General features: G+C 42.1%; 1 non-coding gene and 1 pseudogene across 1 annotated transcript in view; both read left to right on the forward strand.

Moving 5' to 3' along the window:
* The first annotated feature begins 5023 nt into the window (after positions 1–5023).
* Positions 5024–5175, forward strand: LOC142355740 (5.8S ribosomal RNA; annotated as a pseudogene).
* A 1683-nt stretch (positions 5176–6858) lies between these two features.
* LOC142355741 (large subunit ribosomal RNA) overlaps positions 6859–7500 on the forward strand; it is a 3522-nt gene continuing 2880 nt past the window's right edge. The window contains exon 1 of the ribosomal RNA XR_012761292.1: positions 6859–7500. This exon is cut by the window's right edge and continues 2880 nt beyond it. This is a non-coding gene — a ribosomal RNA (large subunit ribosomal RNA).

Below are 7500 nucleotides of genomic sequence, written 5' to 3' on the forward strand. Positions count from 1 at the left end.
ATCTACCAGTACACATAGTATTATGCTGTTTCTAGTACGCGCGAGCCGAAACATCAGCATGTGAAATGTGTAATCGTGGGTAACTCTAAGTGTGTAGAGTACTGTGTAGTAACTAGTAGCCATGCCAAAGCATGCATTGAAACTCTTCGTGATTTAAAAAGCTCAAAGCAAGATTGACGAGGCCGCAAGGCTATGTCTTTCTAAATTCGAACAAATCGAAAGATTGTTCAAAGTACAATTAAACTGATTGATCCTGTCAGTTGCCATATGCTTGTCTGAAAGACTAAGCCATGCATGTGCAAGCGAAGCTTGAAATAGTGGAACCGCGAATGGCTCATTAAATCAGTTACTATCTATTAGTTGATTTGCAAGCTAAATGAATAACTGCGGTAACCCTGCAGCTAATGCATGCTGATTGTCCGACACTGTCGGAGACTTTTACAAGACTACACCGGGTGATTTGCTAAGTACAGACACATCCCGTGATGAGTCCTAGTAACTGAAAGATCCCAGATAGCTTCGGCTTGGGGACGGAACTTCCGAATTTCTGACCTATCAACCTATGATGGTAGTGTAACGGACTACCATGGTTGTGACGGGTAACGGGGAATCAGGGTTCGATTCCGGAGAGGGAGCCTTAGAAACGGCTACCACATCCAAGGAAGGCAGCAGGCACGCAAATTACCCACTCTCCGCACGAGGAGGTAGTGACTAGAAATAATGATATGAACCTTTATGGTTTGTAATCAGAATGGAATGGACTTAAAAGCTCCATTGATGAACGAGTAGAGGGCAAGTCTGGTGCCAGCAGCCGCGGTAATACCAGCCTCTACAAGCGTATGCAATAGTTGCTGCGTTTAAAAAGCTCATAGTTGGATCTGTTTGAGTAGAACGGCAACATGGTCTTCAGTTAAATCTGTTGACTCGTTCCGCTCATCCTTCGCATCGAAGAAATAGTTTGCACTTAAATGTGACGAACTGTGGAAACGGTGTTTTCACCCTGAGAAAATTAGAGTGTTCAAAGCATCCTTTGGGATCGAATAATAAAGCATGGAATAATGGAGAATGACCCGCTACTCGATTGATGCCGGTTGGCTGAGTGCGGTAATGATTGAAAGGAACAGACGGGGGCATTTGTATTGCTACGTTAGAGGTGAAATTCTTGGATCGTGGCAAGACAAACTACTGCGAAAGCATTTGCCAAGAATGTTTTCATTAATCAAGAACGAAAGTCAGAGTATTGAAGAGGATTAGATACCCTCGTAATTCTGACCATAAACTATACCAACCTACAATTTGTCAAAGTCGATCTTGACTTGGCAAGAGATTAACCGGGAAACCAAAGTTTATTGGTTCCGGGGGAAGTATGGTTGCAAAATCGAAACTTAAAGGAATTGACGGAAGGGCACCACCAGGAGTGGAGCCTGCGGCTTAATTTGACTCAACACGGGAAAACTCACCCGGTCCAGACATCTTAAGGATTGACAGATTGAATATCTTTCATGATTATATGGGCGGTGGTGCATGGCCGTTCTTAGTTAGTGGAGTGATCTGTCTGGTTAATTCCGATAACGAACGAGATCTTCTCCATCTAAATAATGAAATTCACTATATGTGAATTCAAACACTTCTTAGAGGAACTATGCGGAATTAAATACCGCAGATGAAGTGAGGCTATAACAGGTCTGTGATGCCCTTAGATGTTCTGGACTGCACGCGCGCTACACTGTGTACTTTTAGATTGAGTACTCAGCCCTTGGTCCGAAATGGACTGGGCAATCAGAGAAAAGTACAGCGCTTCAAGGGGATCGTCTGTTGTAACTTGCAGACGTGAACCAGGAATTCCTGGTACTTATGAGTCAACAACTCATAGGGATTACGTCCCTGCCCTTTGTACACACCGCCCGTCGCTACTACTGATTGGATAGTTAAGCAAGAATTGCAAATTCCTACTGTTGGGACTTCGGTCTCCGGCAACGGGATGAAGCGGATCGAGCTTAATTGTCTAGAGGAAGTAAAAGTCGTAACAAGGTTTCCGTAGGGGAACCTGCGGAAGGATCAGTGATTGATTCCTTCGGGCATGGCTGCTGGTAGAGGCCATGTCTGTAGTGCGCATGACGCTCTGTCGCTAGAGATTGCTTGGCAACCAATCTCGAATTATGTATCGAGCTCAAAAACTACTTGTGTGGATACATAGTTCAGCAGTCATGGCAAGGGACTGCTTAAAGGGAGACTAGTTAGCAAAAGCAGCCTAGCAGAACTGCAGCTATCTAGATCTCAGAAGCTGGGTTATAGAAGCCCAGCTATAGACTTGTGAATGAGAAAGGCCTAAAAAGGTCCACAAGTCGCGTGGTTAGAACCGACACGCAAAAATCCCAGCGAGTGACAGAGCGTTGCGCTGTTCAGTGGGAAAGAGTTGAGCTACTCGGGGCGCCCACTGAACTTGCTCCGAGCCAAAGGCTCGAAAAAACACAGCTTAGCCTCAGATCCTTTACATAGAAGGCTAGCTAAAATAAACTTACCTTGGACGAGGGTAAAGTTTAGTCAGTTCTTAGGGGAGAGTAATCCACAGCTTCTCGCCCTCTGAACATTCTCCCAGATATGTAGGTCTGGGAGAGTCTCCTCCTGTTCTTCGGAATCTGGAGGTAGACAAAGACAGTACGATACGATCTTGCATCGGGATGACTAACCGATAATGATCATAATCTGACAATTTTTCCGGCTTGAGGCACCGGAGTCAGATTAAAGACACATACTGAACTAAAGGCGTATGTGCAAAGCTTGTCGGAGTGTAGAGAGTCAAGCTGAGTCGACTCGTCACGTGGTGATGACAACAGCCATGTGCAAAACACTCACAACTTTATCGTCTATGTGGAAAAGGTTGCTAACAGCGCTCTCTATGAGAGGCCCTCGCATATAACTATACGAGGAAAAGGCGATAGAGTTGTTTGAATGTGGGGCAGGTTCATCGACAAGCTAAGTTGATCACATTCTTGTTGTGGCATCCTACTAGAATTGGTCACGGTCTGCACCAACTCTCCCCAAGTTGGCCAGACTTAAAACTAGAAATAAGGTTTGCAGCTATGTGAACCTAGAAACTGTAAAGGAGTTGAAAGAACTTAAAGGAATTGAAAGAGGCCTTGAGGTATATCCTCTTGGTAAAGACCCACAAAAGCTCACAAAAGTGGCTTCGAAGGGCAAAACTGGTTCATCCAAAACAATTGGAGAGCTTAAAGCAGAACCAATTCGAATGAAACACTATTGGTGAAACTTCATCATGAGAACGTCACAAGCTGATCACGCTCTATGATATGACTAGTATTATGTTGCTTCTAGTAGGCTAAGCGCAAGCCGAAACATCAACATGTGAAAGTCGTAGAATTTTGCAATCAAACTGTGGCTAGTACTGTGATGTTACTAGTAACCTGGTGTTCCGTCATATGGCCAAGAGAGCATTTGAAGGCGAAACTTCTGCATGGGAAAGCTGCATCATGATCAAAATTTTATATCGAGTATTATGTTGACGTTAGTAGGCCTTGGCCGAAAACGCAGCATGTGAAAGGTATAGATAAAAGTTATTGTTGCAGTCAGTACTGTGTAGTTACTAGTAGCTGGATTTAAGCTCAAAATGAGACACTGTTGGTGAAACTTCATCATGAGAATGTCACAAGCTGATCAAGCTCTATGATATGACTAGTATTATGTTGCTTCTAGTAGGCTAAGCGCAAGCCGAAACATCAACATGTGAAAGTCGTAGAATTTTGCGATCAAATTGTGGCTAGTACTGTGATGTTACTAGTAACCTTGTGTTACGTCATATGGCCAAGAGAGCATTTGAAGGCGAAACTTCTGCATGGGGAAGCTGCATCATGAACAAAAGTTTATATCGAGTATTATGTTGACATTAGTAGGCCCTGGCCGAAAGCGCAGCATGTGAAAGGTATAGATAAAAGTTATCGTTGCAGTCAGTACTGTGTAGTTACTAGTAGCTGGATTTAAGCTCGAAATGAGACACTGTTGGTGAAACTTCATCATGAGAACGTCACAAGCTGATCACGCTCCATGATATGACTAGTATTATGTTGCTTCTAGTAGGCTAAGCGCAAGCCGAAACATCAACATGTGAAAGTCGTAGAATTTTGCGATCAAATTGTGGCTAGTACTGTGATGTTACTAGTAACCTTGTGTTACGTCATATGGCCAAGAGAGCATTTGAAGGCGAAACTTCTGCATGGGGAAGCTGCATCATGAACAAAAGTTTATATCGAGTATTATGTTGACGTTAGTAGGCCCTGGCCGAAAGCGCAGCATGTGAAAGGTATAGATAAAAGTTAGCGTTGCAGTCAGTACTGTGTAGTTACTAGTAGCTGGATTTAAGCTCGAAATGAGACACTGTTGGTGAAACTTCATCATGAGAACGTCACAAGCTGATCACGCTCTATGATATGACTAGTATTATGTTGCTTCTAGTAGGCTAAGCGCAAGCCGAAACATCAACATGTGAAAGTCGTAGAATTTTGCAATCAAACTGTGGCTAGTACTGTGATGTTACTAGTAACCTTTTCTTACGTCATATGGCCAAGAGAGCATTTGAAGGCGAAACTTCTGCATGGGGAAGCTGCATCATGAACAAAAGTTTATATCGAGTATTATGTTGACGTTAGTAGGCCCTGGCCGAAAGCGCAGCATGTGAAAGGTATAGATAAAAGTTATCGTTGCAGTCAGTACTGTGTAGTTACTAGTAGCTGGATTTAAGCTCGAAGTGAGACACTGTTGGTGAAACTTCATCATGAGAACGTCACAAGCTGATCACGCTCTATGATATGACTAGTATTATGTTGCTTATAGTAGGCTAAGCGCAAGCCGAAACATCAACATGTGAAAGTCGTAGAATTTTGCGATCAAACTGTGGCTAGTACTTTGATGATGCTTGTAGCCAACCGAATTGGTTGAAAAGCCCAATAAGTAAGCTAACTTGGGAGAGCTTGTTGGAAACCAAATGCTACTAGATTGGTCCAAATACATCCTTCAACAGGGGATCACTTGGCTCGCTTTACGAAGAGGAGCACAGCTATATGTGTTAATTCGGTATGAATCGCAAGATTTGTTTACCGACCTCTCTAACGCAAAAGGCGGTCTCGGCTTCGGCTGTTGACTGCGTCCGATTCAGGGTTATATAACTCTCGATTGAACACATTGATGTTCTATTGTTGGTGCTTCCAATAAAATTGGAACACTTAAAGCAGAACCGATTCAAATAATAGCATTCTGATCAATGATTGCATTCCTTGATCAAGAACTGCTGGAGTCATTGTGATGGCGAATTTTCTTCATAAGAAAATTGCAAAGAGACGGAACTTAATGAGACTAGTATTATGTTGTTTCTAGTAAGCGGAAGCTGAAACAGCAACATGTGAAAATCAAGTTTTGTTCAATGATCTCGAGGCGATAAGTACTATGAAGCAACTAGTAGCCTAAGCATGACTCAGATTTGAGACAGTCAAAAAGACTGGCGAAACTTCTTCACATGAAAGTTACATAGAGAACTACAAATGTATACAGCGAGTATTATGTTGTTTCTAGTAGGCGAAAGCTGAAACATCAACATGTGAAAGTTGTCTGCAAACTGTAGAACGATATGTGATTAGTACTGTGCTGTTACTAGTAGCCAGTCTGACTGTAGAAGCCAAGACAAAGGGAAACTAATGCATCTGAAAAGGACAAGTTATGGAAAGGTATGCACGATAAGTATTATGTTGTTTCTAGTAAGCGGCAGCTGAAACATCAACATGTGAACGTCGTTGTGTACAGTAACCTAGAACTATATAGTCCTTAGTAACGTGCATTTACTAGTACCTGTAATTGGTATTCAGACTCAGGCAGTTTGGAATAGTTTGGCAAAGATGCACCAGAGAAAACTGGGATTTGATACAGAAATTGTTGAATACAAGTATTATGCTGCTTCTAGTAGGTTGAATCCGAAACATCAGCATGTGAAAATTGAAAACATTTCTGGTTCGAATTGTCACAAGTATTTGGTGATCTGAGTAGCCAAACTCACTACAACGCCAATTGAAGGCAAAAATTCTCAACGGGAAAAGCTATTCTCATTGAATGAGCTAACAAGACGAGTATTATGTTGCTTCTAGTAGGCGAAAGCCAAAACATCAACATGTGAAAGTCTTGCTGAACAAATTTAATGTTGTTGAGCTCAGTACCGTGTGAATTAGTAGCCATAATTGGCGAGCGAAAATTGAACTGGCGAAACTTCGTCTTTGGAAAATTGCAGATGCCGAGCACTTATTTTGCAACGAGTATTATGTTGACTGTAGTAAGCGAAAGCCGAAACAGCAACATGTGAAAGCTGTTGAAATTTGTGGTCATTTTGCAATAAGTACAAGGAGTGTAACTAGTAGCCAGGTCAAAATTTGGGATAAGAATGAGCAAAAATTCTGCATGAGAACAGTTGAAATTATGAAACTAAATTACAAAGACTAGTATTATGTTGTTTCGAGTACGCGAAAGCGGAAACATCAACATGTGAACGTTTGTAACGAAGTTTCGTTAATTTTCAGCCTAGTACTGAGCAAGAACGAGTAGCCTCATCTCCAATCCCACGCAAAATGTAGTGAAATATGTGAGTGAACCTTATTCACGGTGAGGGTTTCCCGAGGTCTGTATTGCAGCGAGTATTATGTTGCTTCTAGTAAGCGAAAGCTGAAACAACAACATTTGAAAGTTGGAATTAATGACTGAATGGAAACTTCGACCTGTGTTTGATAGTAGTAGCGAACAAAACTGCTGAATCGGTTTCTGTCTCATATTGGTCAGTGAACCAATTAAGAGACAATCAACTACATAACCTGAATTGGGCGAGAGAACCCCCTTAACTTAAGCATATCAGTAAGGGGAGGAAAAGAAATCAACTGAGAATCCCTTAGTAATGGCGAATGAACAGGGAAAAGCTCATCGGGAAGAGAAATGGCAACATTTCTCGGTGTCCGGTATGGTTTGATGCTAGACTGGTGAATTTGTCCTGATGTCTACTGGAAAGTAGCATCAAAGAAGGTGAAAATCCTGTAAAGGTCATTTTCGATACCAGTCATAATGGCTCATTCCTATGAGTAGAGTTGTTTGAAAGTGCAACTCGAAGCTGGAGATATGTCTCTCCAAAAGCTAATTATAAAGCGAGACCGATAGTAAACAAGTACCGTGAGGGAAAGTTGAAAAGCACTCTGAAGAGAGAGTGAAAAGTACGTGAAACTGTTGAAGGGGAACTGGAGTGAGCGTTACCATACTCAATGCCTTGATATTATATTCTCGGCTACCGAGTAGTGTAGTTGTCGTCTTTTGGCAAATCTTGTTAATGAATCGAGCAGAAGTTTTCCTCGGAATTCTTCTTGTTGATTCTAAACAAAATGAGATAAATTGATCTTGATTGCCTGTCTGACCTCAACTTCCTATTCAATGCTCTCTACAGCCCGTCTTGAAACACGGACC

The sequence above is a fragment of the Convolutriloba macropyga genome, unplaced genomic scaffold, assembly GCF_964194025.1.
Source record: "Convolutriloba macropyga unplaced genomic scaffold, txConMacr16.3 SCAFFOLD_1593, whole genome shotgun sequence".
Taxonomy (NCBI): domain Eukaryota; kingdom Metazoa; phylum Xenacoelomorpha; order Acoela; family Convolutidae; genus Convolutriloba; species Convolutriloba macropyga.